Below are 20927 nucleotides of genomic sequence, written 5' to 3'. Positions count from 1 at the left end.
AATAAAATATGGTCATCTATTTAACACACCTAAACACCTTTGCTGTTGTATCCTTTTTCCCCCCCCTCTTTATTACAATAAAATTTATACATTTTGGGTTTTATTGCTCCCTTAGATCTTATTACTTTTTTTGTAAGAGAATAAAATCAAGCATGATAAAACAAAGCTGTCAGTCAAAACCAAGGATAGACATAGCACATGATGTAAAAACAGAGTACAAGGTTATCAACAATGGTTACCATAATGCCTCTTGCTTCCTTAAGAAGAATTGTCTATCTCATTAGGTATTATAAAGTTGAACAAAACAGTAGAGAACAAGACCAATAAAACCTAAACATTATAAATCTTACAGAAACTCAAAAGAGGATAATAGTCAAACCAGAATGGGCATCATAGTGAATCTTATTACCTTCAAAGTAGTTGCCTATACTCCGATGCTTGATACTTTCATACAGAGCAGAGCAGAGTCTAATCAGTCAAAACAAGATAACGAGAGTATTACACGTTAATAGGAAATCAAAAGTTTCAAGTTAGTAGGAAATCAAAAAAGTTACTATAATATGTCCTGTTAGGTTTTTTTGATTTTTTCCCCTTAGTTAAAAAAAGAAATTTTAAAAATTAAATAATTTTTTAATGAATAAGGGAGAGGTTGAGATAAAAGAGGACATAACAACATAACAATACAGGTTAAAGCATGATACTTTCAGCAACCTAGTGCTTCACCACCAAATAATGGACTTTCCTAAAAGTTTGATTGTCTTGGTATCTTACAGCTTGCTCTCTGCTTCAAATTGGCTCTATTTCTTTTAAAAAAGAATTGTGATAAAATATTCATAATGTAAATGTTCAGTTTTAGATTTTTTCAAATGTGTAATTCAATGGCATTGTGTGTTTACAGTGTTGTAGCCAATCATCACTATTCATTGCCAGAACTTAAAAAAAAATCATTTCAAATAGGAACTCAGAGGTTTTTTTTTGGCAGTCTAGGGATCAAATTCAGGGTTTTGTACATGCTAGACAGGAATTAGGCCACTGAGTTGCACCCCCAGCCTCAAAACAGAAACTTTATATTCATCAAACCCTCTCTTCCCATTCTTCCCTCTTCTTCCAACCCCAGCCCCAGAGGGGATAGATAATTCCATTTTAACTTCTACTATTTTTTGTTTGTTTGCTTACTTGTGGTGCAGAAGTGGGAGGAGAGGGAGTTAGGAGATTGTTTTACAAATAGTGGAGCCCATGGTTTCTGGGCAGATGGGAAGTGGTGCTGTGTCCTTTGCTAGGGACAGGCCCAGGGACTCCTTTGAGGCTGGCCCTGGCATCTAATTTAGTATGACTGGTGTTATTATAAAACAAAGTACAGACACAGAAGAAGAACATCGCATAAGGTGAAGCCAGAAATGTGTGCTTCTTGGAGCCAAGAAACCCAAGATTGCCTGTGAGTCTGTGAGTTGTCAGCACTTAGGTAAGAGGTAGAGAATAGATTCTTACTCACAGATCTTGGAAAGAACCTTAGGCAAAGTTTTCCCTTCATCCTCTACAGATTTGCTCAAGCGAACTGACAATAAACAGATTAAATAGGAAAAAGACACACCACTCTATTAACCTGCACAGGGCAAAAAGCCACAGCACAGGAGGCAAACACAAAGCACAAGCCTTTCTGCAGGCCCAGATGGTTCAGGTTTAAGAAACTTTCTGAACTCCAGAGAGGAAAATAGGCTTGGGTGCTGGTGGGGACTTGGGGTGTCCTGGAAGGAGATGATGACAGGAAATGGGAGGGACAAGGGGGAAGAATGGATGCAATAAGACTTGTCTGAGAGGAAAAAGTCCCTCAGATAATCTTTGGAGTTGCCCTTAGAAAAATAGGTGATACTCAGTCCAGACAGGATGTCTTGGTGAGGAAAGCCCTAGTCTTATCTTTCTTGAGTGTTTAATCTTTCTTCATTAATGAGATTTCATAATAACTACATCTCTTCTAGGAGAGGAGCTTCAGAGGTAGGGATACCCCCCACCCCTTTGGGAGAGAGCAAGCATTATCAAGAGACAGGACAGTGCTGGAGAAAAGTCCAAAGTTGCTCTTCTAGTTTTAATTAAAGTCACCATACTGTGAGTGACTTCACCAACCCTGCCAACAGCTCCATCTCACATTTCTATCTTCTATCACAGTGAGACAATATCTATGTGTTGTTTGAACCATTGGGTTTGTGATACTCTGTTATGGTGTGTTCAAAAATGAACACAGTTGCCCTTGACCCCTCCATCTTTTAGAGGTGAGGTCTGTCTTCTATTGCATTGAAATTGGGTGGCTTTTGTAACTATTTTTGCAAGTAGGTCATAAAAGGAGAAAAGCTTCTGCCTAGCTTATTGGACAGTCAGTCACTATCCACACAGCCCAACTTCCTGGAATCCTGGGGTTTTAGGGCTCACAGAAGGCACCTAAATCTCTATAGACAAGAGAGGCGGATGGAGAAACCAGGGGAACATCCCGAGGTGGTAGAAAGTTGGGAGAGCCTGAAAAGCAAATACACATGGTCTCCTACACTTAGGAAGTCCTTTTGAGTCCACTTATAAATTAATTTGACACAATGTCCTCTATAGGTGAGAGTTGAAGGAAGGCAATTGTGGTTAGGTGATTGCTTTTCTTTCCTCACAGGAAAGGATCAGGAGATGGGAGGCCCTTTTCCCAAGGAGGCGGAGTGACCACTCTAAAAGGTTGTGTCTGAGGGGCAGCCCCAGGCTGAGTCCTAGATGACCCTCTGTTCCCACCCCTTCCTCCTGTTGGTGCATCTCCACTGAGCTATCTTCACTCACAATAAAAATGCTTTTTATTGAGTCTCCACTCTGCCAAGCACTTTACCTGCATTATCTCATTCAAGCTTTCCAATGACTCTGTCAAAGGGATTTTATTGTTTTTCTACCGTGTCATTCCCACCTCAATAGGGACCAATTAACTAAATTAATCCTATAAGAAAATCTCAGTAGCACCATGAACATCTCACACAAAAGAACAAGCTTTAACTACTGAGGAGGAAGGCCAACCCTTTTAAGGAAGAAGTGACTGTGACCGGAGTTTAAACAGGTTGTAAAACGGTGAAATCTGCTGAGCTCTGGAATGGAAATTTCTTTCAATGTAGATTAGGCCTTGATTCAGGGGATGGAGAGAGCCTGGTACCTGTGGTTCCCTTGGCAACTGCTCTCTGATTGGAGGGAGCCAGAGTGCAGAAAAGGGAGCAGCTGGGAAGCTTGCATGCAACTCATCTTGAGGTGGGCAGGAAATGGTTAAAAAGCAGTCACTTAATGAAGAGACAGAGTCTTGTCTTTCTTTTAATCAACTTGCCAAGGTCTTATGGGAGATGGATGATGTCAGAGACACCAGAGATGTGGGACAGAACAGTTGGCTTCTCAGAAGCCCCTTGGTTAAGCAGAAAGTTGTTCTCTTCGTACCACGAGCTTAGAAGGCTCCCAAATCCTTTCCTTTTGCAGCACAGAGAAGTCAAACAAAGGTGTCCCCAGGAGTTTTCAGACAGTGGCATGGACTCAAGTGCAGAATAATGAGCAGAGACACAACCCCAGCGTTTACACGAGTGCCTTTCGATAGCAGGACCAAAGGATAAAAGACAAGAGACACACCAGGCATGAAGCCTTCACCTCACAGTCCGACCTCTGACCAGGAGCTGGGAGAGAGCTGAGCATTTGTATCAGCCCTGATTCTAGGTTGTTTGGCCTCCGTGACTGAGCAGAGAGTTGAGAGCCAAGCTTATATAATATATAATGCTGACTCCGAGCCAGGCTCCCTACTGGGGGCTTCATGGATGCTTGCTTATTTTAATCCTTACAAGTATCATACAGGGAAAGTTCTGTTGTCTCCTTTTCCTAATGAAGACACGGAGGTACAGAGGAAACCAGAGCACAGGGGTACAGGTGATGAGTGCCAGAGAACTTGGTCCTGGGGCATCCTGGCTGTTGTGGACTGTATAAACTAGCGGAGAGGGGCATTGAGTAAGGATGGACACATCCCTCAGCCACATCTAACCTGATTATAGACCTGTTTTATTTTGGTGGGAAACCCCGCCCCACTCTGGCACCAAAAGTTTCTTCCTCAGCCCCAAATCCTGGCCTGTCCCAAAACATGGTGGATACTTTTAAAACGCAAATGTGGTTACAATGCTCTGTTGGGAAAATATCCTTTCTATACCATAAAGTACAGATTTCTGGGCCTGACACATCCAGCCTCCCTTGTCATATCTGCCTAACAAGCACCAATTCCCACTGCATTCCTGTTATACCGAACCCTAAGCTTCCCAAGTCTCCCTGTCCCCCAGCAGAATCGTGCATGAGTCACTCTGTATCTGTGGCAGTTGTTCTTACCAGGTGAGTTGTGTGTGAAGAGCACATCTTCTCCAGGGAAGCATCAGATTATAAGATACCACCACCAGGACATGAAGATCCGATAACCATAAACTGCGACAATCATTTCAACACAAGAAGACAAGTGCTGAGTTCAAGAAAATGAGCACATATGCATTAATTATACAAGAGGCCCTAATGTGCCATAAAGCACACAGGAAGCAAAACAGCTCCACTGCACTGTAAATTAGGTACTAAAAGATTATGCTGCCATGTGGTGCAGACTAAGTCAAATCCCGCCCCTGCTGTGAATGGTTGTGTGATTTTGGGCAAGCAAACCCTTTCACACCTGTTTCCTTAACGTTGAAAAAGAGACAGTGCCCAGGTGATGGTGGCAACCCAAGAATTAAGCGAAACGGTGTATGTGAGGCTCGAGAGTCCTTCGCCTCACTGTTCCTGATCAATGGGAAATGGTGAGTAACTTTCCTCACTTTCTCAGAATAAATTTTGTGAATTGTGGAGGTGAGAAGGTAGAGCTGAAGGTTTCCCCGTGTGGCATCCATACTTTTTCCTCATCCTTGGAGATACTCAAACTCTCCCTGGCTACTTAGAGACCCCTAAAATCTTTCTAGGTCCTTGGACCAAGGGTTCTCCAGATGTGTCCTTTGCCCATACAAGACCTGCTGTTCGGGTGCACACTGATCCCAAATTTAAGTTCATGGTCTTTTTCGGTCTAGTACTTTGACTTTGCACTATTATTACTACCTAGTTATTAAAAGTCATCAAAACATTATTATTTTAAAAAATGTTTACTGATGGTAAGCAGTCAAACAAACAAACAAGAAAGCCATCCAGTCTCCTTAGGTGATTATCTTAGTTCATTTTCTGTTGCTGTAACAAAAGAGGTGAGACTAGATTATTTATAAAGGAAGAAGGTTCCTTGTTCTGGAGGCTGGGAAAACCCAAATGTCCACTTGAGATAGAAGAAAAGTGACTGATTCTCTCATTTTCCTGCCTCCTTACAGGCTGGAGGTGGGTGTGTGTTTGGTCAGAGGCTGTCTGTCCTTCCCCCTCGCTTCCTTTTGCTTTCCACTATGTCTCAATGGACTGGGACAGTTTGTTTCACTGTCCTCCCTGGCTGTCAATCAAATTGCCATGCCCTCCTCCACCAGGAGTGCAGCCAGATAGGCAGTGTGCCCTCTTCCCCCACTTCCAACACTTCTGATATTCTTCCTTTTTGAAGAAGGAAGGGGGCACCTGGTGTGGCTAAGATTGGAAGGGAGGGATCTGTGCCCCTTGTCTGCATGCACAGCAATACGCATAGCAAGTTTTCAGCCCTGGCCCTCCCTGAATCAGGCCTGCAAACGGGCATGCAAGTAGTGCTTCCCACCTACTTCTCCGGGTTTGGGCTACGGAGGCTCTTTCTTGGATACAGCAGCACAGGCCTTGGTAAGATAAAGACTTGCTTTTGTATTTCTGTAAACTTGTTTTGATTTATTTTTCAGTTAGTGTGAGCTCTAAAAATCTTGTATGTCTGTTTGGAATTTAAAAAGATTCCTGAGTAGTGTGGACAGAGTGGTTATTTTATTTTTTGTTTGGGACAGGGTCTCACTATGCAGTTCAGGCTGGCCTGATGTAGCCTAGGCTGACCTCGAACTCATAGTCTCAGCATCCTGATGATAGGCATGTGCCACCATGCTTGGGAGGAGCAGTCATTTCTAAAGAAAGAGTAATAAACACTCAGAGCTGTCAACACTGAAGAACAGCAGAGACCAACGCCTGGTAGAGCCTAACTAAAGAGCGCCACAAGCTGGTATTGGACAGCAGTGGCCAGCAGTGACATGACACGGCTGGCTGTGTCAAATGTTGGCACCTAGGATTACCTGGTGGTGACACAATGGTGGCTGCCAGAACTACACTTTGCCTATTCACAATTTCTATCTGAAGCAAACAAAGGAAACCTAGGCTGATTGACAAGATGTTCACTAATGAATGTATAAATAAATACAATGGAATAATACAAAGCAATAAGAGGAATGAGCTGTTAATACACAGCTACACAAATCTCATAATTAATTTTGCTAATAAGAGAAAGTACACATGGGTATTACATACCATTTAATTTCATTTTAAAAATAAACTTCTAGAAAATGCAAATATACCTGTGGTGAAAGGTTAATAGTTGCTTGGGAATTAGGGGAGAGAGACGAGAGAGAAAAATTTTTAAGAAACTTTGGAGGTAATGATTATATTTACTGTATTGGTTTTGGTGATAATTTCTTGAGTGGTCAAACCTCAACATATCACACATGATACTATATCTGTAGTTTACTGTGCCTGACTTTGATACAATTCCCCAAGCAGCAAACAAAAATTTAATAAAAATTGACAAATATTTGAACAGATATCTCACTAAAGAAGCTGCATAAATACAAGCGGTTCAGCATTAGCAATTGGGGAAACACAAATTAAAATCAAATTGTTTACACATTTATTAGAATGCCTAAAATAAGAAAAGAAAAGAAAAAAAAAAAAGGAAGAAAATAGACACACCAAATACCAAATGCAGGTATGGAAGCAACTAGAATCCTCATATTTTGCTGGTAGAAATAAAAATGGTACAGTTATTCTGGAAAATAGTTTGAAAAAAAATTTTTTTTTGGTAAAGTTAACCATACATTTACCAAATAACTCAGTTATTCTGAGAGACAACTCCAGTGATGCCCTCTGAATCCAAAACAATTACTGTGACTTTGATAATTTGGAGACTCATTTCCTTACACTGATATGTAAAAAGCTGGCTAGGGTATTTCCTTCTCTCTTCAATTGGCTGTAAGTGTTGCAAATAAGGCTAGTGAGGTGCTATTATGTAGTCTCTATAGCCAACAGACAGTCCTGTTTCCTCACACAGTGTCCTCCGTGTACAGGATATGAGCACAGTGGGATGTTAGAGTCAACATCTCTGGGAATGTCAACTGGATGAGCCTCAAGATAAGAGGCTATGACTCCCCAAGGCACAAGAGTTTGCATATCAGAAACCAAAGCAATAGCCCCCCAAAACAATTCCACTGCTACCCTAATCGGGTTATGTAAATTGATCCTTCTGCATATCTTTATCTCTGCAGTTTACAGAGATACGAATCTTGCACCTGGCCAGCCAGCTCAAGTTACTCACATAATTCCTGCCATCTTCACTGTCACTCATCCCTGAGCCACATCCCTTCTTCACAAGGTAATAAATTCTGGGAGAGGCCTAGGATCAAGGCCTTTGTCCCCATGTCCTCATGTTTTTACTCTCACTGTGAGTTGGATTGGTGGTGGTAGGTTGGAATGAATTTGCTAGGATTCCAGTAACGTTTGAATGGGATTATAAATATAACTTCTTGGATTGTGAGGAAAACTAGAAAGAGGATTACAATATTTGGGTAACTGAACTTGATATTTGGGTTTAAATAAATTATCTCACCATTGAGCATTTAAAGACATGAAAGTTTCTATTCAAACAAAGACCTACATTACAGATCTATTCACTATTGTTCAAAGAATGAAAACAGCCCCGCAAGTCCTTAAAAAGTGTGAATGGGTAAACAGACTGCAATATATCCACATAATAGAATACTACACAGCAATAAAAACAGGCAAACTTGATTCATGCAATAGTGTAGATGCATCTCAAAGTCTGTATGGTATGTGAAAGAAGCCATTTTCAAAATGCTATGTAGTATATAGTGCTGTTTATATAATGTCTTAGTGTGTTTTGTTTTGACGCCACAGAATACCACAGATTGGGTAATTTACAACTGAAAGAGATTTATTTCTTGAAAAGCTGCGGAGACTGCAAAATCCCATGTTAGTGTCCCAGCATCTGGTGAAGTCCTTGCTGTGCCATGCTGGGGTGGAAGATAAGAACATGAGTCAGAGAAAGCCCTTTTATAATGGGCCCTGGCCTACTCACAGAGGGGAGTCCTAAATCCATTCGGACCATCCCCAACACAGTTGCTTTGGAGGTTAAGATTCCAGCACATGCTCTTTTGGGGGACACATTCAAAGTATAGCATGTGCATTCTGGAGAACTGCAGGTGTGAGTAGTGGATCAAGGGCTGTCTAAGGTTGGGAGAGAGTCTAACTACAAAGGGGGGCGGTGTGAGAATATTTTATGTAGGGGGGAATTAAATGGCTTGTATCTTGATTGTGATGGCAACGTAACATTTCTATAGCATAGCTCAGAATTGTGTCCCGGAAGGAGAGTCAATTTTTTATGTATTTAAATAAAAAAAAAATTTATGGAATGAAGCTAAAACAGTGCTCAGCAGGAAATTTTTAGAGTGAAATGCTCTTATTAGAAAAGAAGGCAGGCTAAGTTGATAAGCTTGAGCGGGGTTTCTCACCTTCGGCAGTGCTGATGCTTGAAGCTGAGTAATTCCTCCTTGTGGAGGCTGTCTTGATCATTGTCAGATGTCTAGCAGCAAACTCGGAATCTGCTCATTAACTGCCTCTGTCATCCCCCCCACCCTGTGAAAGCTGAAAACGTCTTCAGACACTGCCAAATGTTTCATAAGGGGGCAAAACTGTCCCTGGTTAAGTACTTCTGAACAAAATAAATATACCCAACTTAAAAATTTAAAAGTGAGTAACAAAAATGATGCAAAAAAATAGAAGGTAAGAAATATTAAAAAGAGAGTAAATGCTTATGAAATGGAAACCAGCCAAAAGTTGTTTCCTTGAGAAAACTAACAAAATTAAAAAATATCTGATGAGACTGATCAAGCAGAAAAGAACAAAGGCAGACAAACAATGCAAGGAATGAAAAGGGAACATTCAGAGAAGCCACAGGATTTAAAAGATAAGATAGTGTTATGGACAACTTTATGCTAATACTTTGGAAGAATTAGATGAATGGAAAAATTTCTAGAGAAATATGAACTGTAAAAATCAACTCAGAAGAATAGAAAAATTTCACAGTACAATAGTTACTAAATAAGTGGAATTGTTTTAAGATACATCATAAAGAAAACAACAAAGCCTCCCAAATTATTTTGCTGATGAGTTCTACCGAACATTTAAGAAATCAATATTTCCAGGCTTACACAAACTATTCTGTAAAACAGAGAATGACAAACTATGACACAAACCAATTTATAAAACTAGCATAATCTTGATACTAAATCTGGACAAAAGCACGAGGATGGAAATCTGTAGATGAATCTCAATGAAGAATGTGGACACACAGGCTCTCGGAGTGAGAGGTTGAGGGAAGCACAGTTCCTTTTTTTCTGCTGTAAGCTGGCTCTGTGCAGTCGAAATAGGCAAGTTCATGAAACCAGGGAAGGTGGTGCTGGTCCTGGTCATGCAGAGCTGCCACCGTGAAGAACCCTGAGGACACCACCTCTGGCCAGCCCTGCAGCTGAGCCCTGGTAGCTGGGATTGACTGCCGTAGTGCAAAGTGACAGCCACCATGGGCAAGAAGAAAACTGCCAAGCGGTCAGAGATGAAGCCCTTTGTGAAGGTTTATGACGACAGTCACCTCATGCCCACAAGGCACTCTTGTCATCCCCTTGGACAAGACTGCTGTTAACAAGGACATCTTTGGAGACCTGGCCCTCAAGCACAAAGTCCTCTGGGAGGCGAAGGTCAAGTTCAAGGAGAGACACAAGAAAGGCAAGAATAAGTGGTTCTTCCAGAAGCTTCTGTTTTAGATGTTTTTTGTTTTCATTGTTGGGGAAAAAAAAAGAACTTTTTTTTTTTTTTGTCTTTTTCATTTTTATCGGTACCAGGGATCGAACTTACGACTGCCTGTTTGCAAGGCAGGCGCTTACGCCGCTGAGCTAAATCCCCAGCAATCAGACACATAATTCTTAACCAAATGTTGCTAAACAAAATCCTATAATCTAGAAAAATACTGGTATGTCATGAGCTCATTTGCCCAAGGAGTGAGTGCAAAACGGGTAAACAGCAAAACATATAAATGTGATTCTCTACATTAATAAGATAAAGAACAAAAGTAATATGATGATTTTAATAGATAACACATTTAATATAACTTGATATCCATTTATGATTTTTAAAAACCAGAGAATGTCTTCACATGATAGAGTTCACCTACCAAAACCTTCTGCCAAATATCATATTTAAAGGTGAAGCACTGAAAGCATTCCCTTTAAGATGAGAAGCCAAACAGGACTTTAGTGTTACTCTCACTACATCTCTTCACAATCAACAATATACCAGAGGTCCTAGCCAGTGGAACACAGCAAATACCATATAGGTTAAAAGAAAAAAAAGAAAGAAAAGAGAGATGCAGTGAGGATTGGGCTGAAAAACTGTATTTTCATTATTTTGGGACGAGGGCTTATAAACACGGAAACCTCCACAGAATACAGATGTATTACTCGAATTAATAAAATGACTCTGAACATGAAATCAGCACAAAAAGTTAATTGCATTTTCTACATCAATAGTGAACAGTTAAAATTGTACTTAAAATAGACACTATTACAATACCTTTAATAAAATAAAATATGTGGGAATAAATTTTAATACATGTTCAGGAATTTTATGGAGAAATACACGGCTATGGAGAACATTTAAAATTGTCAAATAATAACATACTAACTTCGTGGATTGCACAATGGTAAAGTATAATATCTATCCTCCTAAATTGATCTATAGATTCAATGTAATCCCAACAGAAATTTAGCAGGTGTTTTTTTTGGGACTAGGAATTGAACGTAGGTAGGATCTTCAAACTAAGCTATATTTCCAGCTGTTTCTATTTTATTTTATTTTAAAGAGAGAAAAATAAAACATAGAAAAAAAGACCCCAAAAAACAAGAGACATGCAAGCAACTACTATAGGAACAACAAAAAATCCCAAACAGTAACAATATAGACTTTCAAAACAAGATGATAGGAATTTATTTATTAAAATTTTTTATTTTAAAGAAGATAAAACCAAGGAAAATAAAATAGAATCAAATCAAAATAAACCAGTATAAGTGACACAGGACTTCAAAATGTTATGATATCAACAATAGTTACCGTAATGCCTTTAGTTGTCTTCAAAGTAGCTGCAGATACCTTTGGACATAGTAAAAATTAAACAGAACAGAATAGAGCAGAAACAATAAAAACAAAACAATGAATGCAATAAAGGACTTCAAAACGAGCCAATAGTAAATCCCAAATGGCTACCGTAATATAGCTTTCTATTTTTAAAATAGCTATTCAAGCCATCAGATTTAACAGAGTCCAACAAAACGAAGGAGAATAAAACTGAACCCAGCAAAACAATGAAGATGATATGGTTTCCAGGAGGGGATTGCTTCCTAGTGAGTCCTGGTTCTCTCCCTCTGCAGTCTGTGAATGGCCCAAATTTGACAATAGTAATATTGCATATTGTTATCTTCAAGAGTTGTTGAGATTACCAGATATAGACATGCAAAAGTGACCTAATCATATGAGTATTAACTGTTCTTTTCCAAGAACTAATAGAATTAGTAGTATAATCATCTTAGCTATTTTACATCCATATAAATAAATTTGTTTTTCCTTTCCCCTTCTCTCTTTTCCCCTACCCCAGTTATTTTTCCCTTTGAGCAGTTTCTTACCCTTTCATGCTATCTATTGTAGATTCCGGATCTTATTTACTCTTTCCGTTTCTCACACAAGGGAGACAATATGGCATTCACATATGTGAGTCTGATTTATTTCACTTCTGAGTATGTTCTCAAGTCCCATTCATTTACCTATAAAAGCCTAGATGCAATGTTTCTGAAATTTATTTTTTATTTTGAGACAGAGTCTCTAAAATGTGCAGCTTAGGCTTGAACTTGGGATCCTCCTGCATGAGCAACCCAGAATGCTGTGATTATAGACAAAATATATCAAAGAACAGTACGGTGGAGCAGGAGTCTTCTGAGACACTGTAATAATTAAGACAGAGTGGAACTGGCTTAGGAATAGACAGATAAACCAATGGTAGACGGTGGAAATCTCTGTGCAGACCTCACACAGATGGAAACTGGATTTATGACAGTGTTAGCTTTGCATTTCAATGAGGTAAGATTTGGTTTTAAAAATTATGCTGGGAAAATTGGTCATTTATGTAAAAAAAGTGGGGCCAATCTCTCACGATATATATAAAAATCAATTCTGAACCATTAAAATTGAAATGTAGACGTAGGCCGTGAGGACATGGTGATAGCGCTGATGACAACAGCATATAACACCACGGACCAATCTTCTGACTGCTTTATACATGTTGGTTTATTTAGCCCGCAGGACAAATGTGTGATGCGGGTATTAAGTTCATTCCTGTTTGGGAAATGAGTAAACTGAGGCACAGAGAAGTCAAATAAAGTGCCCAAGTTTTTATCACTAGGATTTGAATGCAGGCGGTTTGTTGTGGGAGTCCGTGTTCCTAAATACGGTGGTTGCAGAGGCAGTATAAGTATTTATAATTCAGGGTAGGTAAGAATTTATTTTATTTTCTTTTGTTTTAAAGAGGATAAAATCAAGGAAAATAAAATAGAATAAAACCAATCAAAACAAACCAATGTAAGTGATACAGGACTTCAAACCATTACAAAAGCAAGTATAGTTATCATAGTGCCTTTTGTTGTCTTCAAAATAGCTGCAGCTACCTTTGGACATAATAAAAATCAAGCAGAACAGAATAGAGTAGAAACAGTAAAAATGAAACGATGAATGTAATAAAGGACTTCAAAACAGGCCAATAGTAAATCCAAAGTGGCTACCGTAATATATTTTGCTGTCTTTAAAAGATCTGCTCCTGCCAACAAATCAAGCAAAACAAGAAGGAATAAAAGCCAAACCAACAAAATAATGAAAATGACACAGGACTTCAAAACAAGACAAAAGGGCATCAACAATGGCTACCACCCTCAGGAGGAGATCCCCCTAGATGCCACGCTGCGTATCTCTGTTCTCTGAACAGATGATCAAACCCCTGGCCCTAGACCTGCAAGATCAGTGAAACACCAAAAACACCACAAACATCAAATTGCATTTCATCTAAATAGCTCTCACCAGGGCCTGTGTTTCTCTGCATCAGCTGGTCGGTCGCTTATGGGTGGGTGGGTGGGGGAATGGTACTTCTTGTTTGCCAGCCTGCCTGCTGGAAGGGTGAGGGTTTGGCTGTCCCCACATCGGTGGCAGCCTGTGCATGGCACTGCTTCACAGTGGGGAGCTTTTTTCTTGGTGCGCCCCCCCCCCCAATCTGCGAGTGGCACTGACTCAAGCATTGTGGCTGTCGCCTGTGGTGGCCCGCATGGCGCTGGTTTGCAGGAGGGGCTTACTTCTTGGTGGGCCTTGTTCTCTCCCCACCACAGTCTGCCAATGGTGCTGACTCTCAGGAAAAGGCTTGAATCTTGAGCTCAGGTTGGAGGTTAATATCTAAAAATCTCAATTGTACAGATAAGTTTGAAAAATTTGATTACATTCAAACTTTTTACTCATCAAAAGATACTCTAATAAAAGAAGCAGAAAGAGGAGGAAAAGGAGGAGAAGAAGAGAAAAAGACAATAAAGCAAAGAAGAGATTTGTGATGCATAGGTGGCATAAGATTTGTATTGAGAATATGTAAAAGAAAAAGAAAAACAACAACAACAACAACGCAAACAACAACAACAAAAATCAACCAGCCAACCAAACTCCTAAGAATCAATAAGAAAATGAGAAGCAGCCCAACTGAATAGTGAGCAAAGGACTTAAATAGGCACTTAGGCCCGAAGGAAATATGACTAATCCAGACTGAAGGCCAGTCTCACTAGGGAAATATGGAAACGATTTATATTTGCACACAAAATAAATACAAATATTTTAAATTAGGGAAGTACAAGTAAGATACCATTAAGGTGGGCATACTGTAATCCCGGCACTGATGGAGCCAGAGGCAGGAGGATCACTGGTTTGAGCTCCACATGGGCAACTTAGTGAGACCAGTCTCGAAATTAAAAACTAAATAGGGGCAGGGATGCAGCTCAGTGGCAGAGCACCCCCTGAGTTTGATCCCCAGGGCTGCAAATAGAAAAAACAAAGCCAAATAAGTAAAAATAAACTATCATTATACAATCGTTAGGATGCCAAAATTGAAAAGAAATTAACAAAACCAATGTTGGCAAAAGCATAGAGTAACAGCAACTTTTACAGTGCCAATGGGAGTGATGTAATCTCTTTGGCATAGCTTTCATGTTATGTGGTAATGTTAATAATGTGCCTACCCAATTTTACTTGTAAGTCTATACCTTTGAGAAACTTTGGAAGTACCTGTTGTAATCAGAGGTTGTGCAGAGAACAATTAGAATCAGGACATGGAGTTTATAATATTATTTTTATTATTGTCACTGGGAGTTAACACAAGAAAATGAAGGAAATCTAAATCCCACAGCAATGTCCCACGTGAGTCCAGATGAAAACCCCGAGCTCATGACGGTGCCTCCCATGAGTCCATCTGGAGGTCCAGAGCTCACAAGAAGAACTCACACCAATCTCTTTTACGGATCTGTGCCGGGAAGGCCCAAAGGTCAGCGGTGGAAACCAGAAAGTCCATGCCAGCGGGGTGAAGGAGCTGTGCTGGTGGGATGAGGGTTCTACACTGGAGCCGTGAAGTCAACACTCACAACAAAGACCAGGGCTGTCCTGAAAGGCACCACAGCCATCCTCAGCGACATGGGGGCTCCGAGCTCCTCTGTCAAGCACAGTCGTGTACATGCCAGGAAGCTAGTATGACAAGTTCATCCTGGAGACCAAGCAGCACATGTCTTCCCCTCTGGAGCCAGGAAGCAATGCTTAATGCGAGGACCAGAGCTTCTCCAGGAGAACCAACGGCTCAAACAGAAGAACCCTCAATGCCTCAATGCCTTAATGCCTCAACGCATTAATGCCCTAACACCCTCCTTCTCCTTCTCCACCTATTTATGCTGGTAACTTTCCTCAGGTGGAGCATCTACGCTCAGTGCCATGCTGATGTAAGCCAGCTGGCATTAAGTTGCCCACCAGTTCTTAATCCGTAACAGTACCCTAGGAGACGCATCAAGAAGGCCTGTAGGAACACAGCTTCTGAAAGTAAAACACTAAACAATATCCATCAGCTTTAGAATGAGTAAATACATTTTGATCACATTGATACAATAGGTGAAGCAATTCTGAGTGTGAATACAAGCCATCAGACAAGTTACAGAGTGGGAGAAAATATTCTCAAATCAGTATCTGGCAAGTGATGAGAATTTGGATTATAGGAAAAAATCTCAAAAGTCATCATTAAAATCCACAAATAAACAACCCAGTTCAGACATGGTCAAAGACATGAACAAATATTTCACTGAAGAGGTTATTTGGATGGCAGATAAGCACTGAAAAGATGTTCACCATCAGAGCAATGAGAACTAAAACCGTGGTGATGTATCTGCGCACATTTGTCAGGATCGCTAAAATAAAAACATACAACAGCAGATCTGGCAAGAACGTGGAGCAACGGGATTACTCATAAATTGCTGGTATAAAATAGTCAAGCTAGTGTAGAAAACTGTTTGGCATTTTTATTAAACTGTGTCCCAGGAGTGGTAGTCTCATTCTTTATCCCAGGAAAATGACGGCTTACATCTATGCACAAACCTGGGAAGCTTTATTTATAGTAGGCAAATGCTCACAGCAACTTTGTCATCAATAATAAAAGACTCAAAACAGCACAGACCCCTTTCAACGGTTGAATGCTTTCAACAAACTATGATATTTATATACAGTGGAGTACTACTCAGCAATAGAAAAGAGTATGCTGTCAACTTGGGTGATCTTCAAAAATTACTATTATGAGTATAAAAGTCAATCTAAAAAGGTTGCATCCTGTATGAATCAATGTACAGAACATTTTGAAATAAAAAATATTAGAAGCAGAGAACGCATTAATGATTTTTGGAGTGGAGTGGGGTGAGGTGGGAGGAGATAGATACAGTTACCATGCAGTAGCATAAGGAGCCCTCGTGATAGTATCTTAACCATGGTAGTGAATACATAGTCCTCTGTGATAAAACTATAGAACTAAACACACACACACATGAGTGTAAGTAAACTGGGACAATCTGAATATGATTAGTGAATTATATCAAGCCCAAATCTGGTTGTACTATTGATTTGAAAATGGTCCTATTGCAGGAAGCTGCAAGAGATGCACAGTCTCTCTGCATTGTTCCTTAAAAATGTATATAAATTTACAGTGAGCGCCACAGAAATTCTTATTAAAAAACTAGGGGCTCGTGATACAGCTCAGTGGAGAGCACTTACCTACCAGGTGCCAAGGTCCTGAATTTGATCCCCAGCACTGAAAAAAACCCCTGCAAATTGTACAAGCATATTTAACAGTACAAGTCTAAGCTGAAAGATAAAAATATGTTAAATAGTATATTAATTAGGATATAAAGTTTTATGACCTTGGTGGGGGGGAATTTGTGCTAGCTTTGTGTAACTATGACAGAATACCTGGGGGAGAGGGAAACAGTTTAAAGGAGGAGAGGCTTATTTAGGATCACGGTTTCAGAAGTTTCTGTCCATGGTCCCCTGGCTCCATATTTTGGGCCTAAGAGGAGGCAGAACATCATGATGGCAGGAGCATGTGTTTAGGAAGTTGCTTACCTCATGGGATCCAGGAAACAGAGAAGTGGAGAAAACTTGTGTTGGCAAACTTCCTCTTTCTGCTTTTATTCTGTCTAGGTCCCCAGTCAGTTGGATGGTGCCATCCGCATTCGGTGGGGAGGGGTCTCCCTGCTCAGTTCGCTATTTCACATAGCAACCATTTCTATGAACTGTCAAGATCTTTTCCACCACAGGACATTTGCACTTGCTATAACCTCAGTTAAGAACACCCTTTCCATGGCTCTCCATAGACTTGGATCTACCTCAGACCAGACAGATGAAGTGAAGAGAGTTTCAGATCAGTACTTACAAATTCTGAAGTGAACTAATTTATTTATTTATCTGTCTCTCCTGATTAGAATGTGAGCTCCCTGATATCAAAGACCTTTTCTGAGTCATTTATCCTAGCACCTACCCATGAGTTAACAGTTTGATCAGATATTTGTGCATATGAGTTTAAAATTTTAAAAATTAACATGCTAATTGGAATAGTTGGCTCCATAAACTTCATTTTTAGGTATCAGGAATGGAACTCAGAACCTTACATTTGCCAGGCTGCTTAACTAAATCCCCTGCCCTCCATAAGCTTTTGTTTGGAGGCCAGATGTGCCTGTGAATGGTGCTATGATAAACGGGGGTTAACTTTAAAAATCATCAGAATGCAGGCAGTTACACAGAATACAAGGCACTGAAGAACACAGGCAGCCACACAGGACAGGTTTAAAAGAGCTAAGCAAATTCAAGCTAAATGGCGAATAAGTTTAAATTGGGTTATTTTCTCTAGAGATTATTTCAATTTCACAAGTAATGTGGCTCCCAAAAATGTTAGCTCTACCCTTAGTCACCGAGAAAGTGACAGTGTGGGGACCATCATTAATCAGGATAAGGCATTACAGATCTGGGTGCTGTAACTCTGAGTTTGTTTGTGAAATGGATTTCTTTGCAGAGAGCACCGACCTGTGACCATGTGATGTTTAGAATGTACTTCAGAGCGGGAATGACTTGGCAGCGGCTTTTGTGGTTTATAACCTATTTCATTTTTCTACAATTGAATTTTGAGTTCTGAAGCCCAATCAATTTGAGTTCTTTACAAGTATAATTTTGTTATCCAGGGAATGGTTTGAATTTAAGTTTCATGGAACTAAGTTTGTGTGCTGTCTGGGTTTTTAAAATTAATTTGTACTGAAAACATTTCATTATTTGGAAATGTTTGGTGATAGCTGGGTGGTGATTGCAAAGCCAAAATTACTTGCTCATAAATGGGGCTGTTACTGGATTTCCTCACACCTTGATGGATAGATGATGAAAAAGACACACTTGTAGCATAATGTTTTCTTTTGGTGGTGATTTTGGGTACAATCACCATGGAATATAAAGCCAGGAGAGACAGAAGTAGACAATTTAGTTCACATCTTTCAGTGTAATTGACTTGAATACCTTCAGCCAGGATGTGTGCTTACAGGGGAATTAAAGGATCAGCAATTTACAAATGTTGCCATTATAATCGGATCTGAGAGAAGAATGATAGGACCTGCTGAGTGATGTGAAGCGATGGGGAACGTATCCTTGACAGGAACTCCAAAGCCTAGGGTTTTCTGTAACATTAAATGGAGTAAGTGTGCTGTGCTGGATGGAAAGCCACCTGCTCCAGATCAAATTATGAAAAGAATTCTAATAACTGACACTTAACTGAGCATTAACGGTGTCCAGTGCAATTGGTTAAGAATTTATCTACGTTATTCTATTTAATCTCATGAGAAGCCTTTGCATAGGTAATGTCAAGCAATTTCTCTGTCTGGTGTCACTGGCACCTGTCATCATGTAGCTTTTGCCTTAAGGATGAGAAGCTGGGACCTACATTTCCCAGCATGCCTTTCCCCATTTCCCAGCATGCCTTTCCCCATGTGTCCCTTGTGTGAGTCTGCAAGGGAGATGTTCAAGGAGAGGTGGAGAATAGAGAAGGGGGTGAGGCCATTCTTCTAGGGAAGTAGCTGCAGGTAAACACCTTGTCAGATGTGAGGTTTGAAGCCCCTTTTGAAGGAGCTTATTGGGATTCCTTTGCTTCATAGCAGTAGACCTATCTAGAAGGTCAGTGGAGCTTCTCAGGAGTTCTGGGTAAACCCACAGGAATTCCTCTTGTGAAGATGGAGCTGAGTTAGTCAACTATGGATTCCCCAATTGTCTTCTCAGTCCTCCTTATAGCTTTTGAAGTCTCTAAGGCCCCTGATTTTAGCCCTCTCTACTTGGACTTCATAGACTGTCTTCTATATTTTGGAACAGACCTTGATTAACCCACAGATATTACTCTTTCTGGTGTTTAAAGGATGAGTAAGCTGAGGTTCAATGAATGAATAGCCCAAATATACACAGAAAGTGGCCAAGTGGGATTTGCATTGCAGTTTGCCAGCTGCACAATCTTAATCCTAAAATCCTGCCATCTCTCAGACCACCTGGAGATCCCAAGTCTGGACTTCCATCATGAGCACCCTTCCCTGAGGCAGAGCTTTCATTTTCTGGTCCCTGAAAGCACACAGTTACCAATTCACTCTGATTGTCCTCTCTTCACAGAAGCAGAGACAGTGTCTGGGGATTAACTGGTGATTGAACACAAGAAATGTAGTTTCATGGAGAATTTACATTAGTGATTTTAGGGACAGCTAAAGTTCTTCCTAATAGGTGTCCACTCAAATATTACATACCAGGATGTTAACAATGCGCACATCAGAGGAGAGGTAGTGGCAGGGTCCACTAAGAAAGCTATAATTTATAAATAAGCTATAATTTATAAATCTTTCTGTTGTTCATTTTGCTTGTTACAGTCAGCCTGCATTATTTTTGTGATTTGAAAAATATTCTGTAAACAAACTGAATATAAAAATGAAAGACATCTGGTTTGATACAATGTCACACTGCATAATATACGGGTTGATGATATCAAGTTGACAACAGGCATCTCTAACATTCTACAAGGTTTTAAGTGATGGCGGAGGACTTGTATACGTAAGTGGGAGAGCAGTCATTCTTGTATCTTTGTTTAGTTGGAGAACCTACCTTGCAGTGACATTTCACATAGAACCCTGACATATAATGTTGATAAGTGGGAAGCTACTCTTGTTGAGAAATTACCGTAATCCTTGGACCCTTAGAGCCCCATAGCTTAGAATCTAGGTCCCAGCTGCACCTTCTTTTAACATTTTTTGGAAAGACGATCATAGAACTTTTGAGCCATAAGGACCACTATTAGAAATGTGTTGCCTTGTAGGATAGCGTGTGACACTGAACCCTGGAAAGAATCTAATTTTTTTTCAGCAGCGGAGACTGAGAATTCAATTAGGGTAAAGTCACACTAACTGAAGGTGCCGACTGATGTATAACTAGATAACAATCTAATAATGAGCAAAAGAATCCAACTCTCATGGTGACTACCTCTTGTGTTCTCTCATTGTCTTTGCAGGGTGGGCCTTGGGAATGAGCCATAGATGTCTATAGGAAAAATGGACTATAAGAGTCCATTTTCTCTTTGAGGAAGAACTTACCTGATAAATAGGTAGCTCAGGAACTTCATGGGACAGAAAAGACAAGGTCTGAGTGAACACTGTGTTTCTAATGAGGTTAGAAAACTGTGGGATGAAGATGGGGGAATGTGTTTTTTTCTTGAGGTGTCCTAACACCCTGAGTCACCTTTGCCTGGCAGCCTGAGACAATTAGGCAGAGATGGAACCCATAGCAAGGCCTGAAGCCTGGATGAGCTGGAGGAAAGGAAGGTTCTAGATTAATGCCTCCACATAGACTGTGAAGCCCTGGTCATGTTAGGAGTTCCCTGTAGCCATTGCTATCTCCATCATCATGACAGGAGCATGCTGCCGCCGGGCTGGGTCTCCATCATCTAAATGAATGGATGTCTGGTTTCCTGTGTGTCCTCTCATGATGCCCAG

General features: G+C 40.3%; 1 pseudogene; it reads left to right on the top strand.

Annotated features, from left to right (window-relative positions):
* The first annotated feature begins 9649 nt into the window (after positions 1-9649).
* LOC100724660 (large ribosomal subunit protein eL27-like) lies at positions 9650-10161 on the top strand (annotated as a pseudogene).
* Positions 10162-20927: the final 10766 nt, after the last annotated feature.

Source organism: Cavia porcellus, unplaced genomic scaffold, assembly GCF_034190915.1.
Source record: "Cavia porcellus strain 051 isolate PalLab524CR breed Dunkin Hartley unplaced genomic scaffold, mCavPor4.1 scaffold_25, whole genome shotgun sequence".
Classification (NCBI taxonomy): Eukaryota; Metazoa; Chordata; class Mammalia; order Rodentia; family Caviidae; genus Cavia; species Cavia porcellus.
Note: the sequence above shows the minus strand (reverse complement) of the source record. Positions and strands in the feature narration are given on the sequence as shown.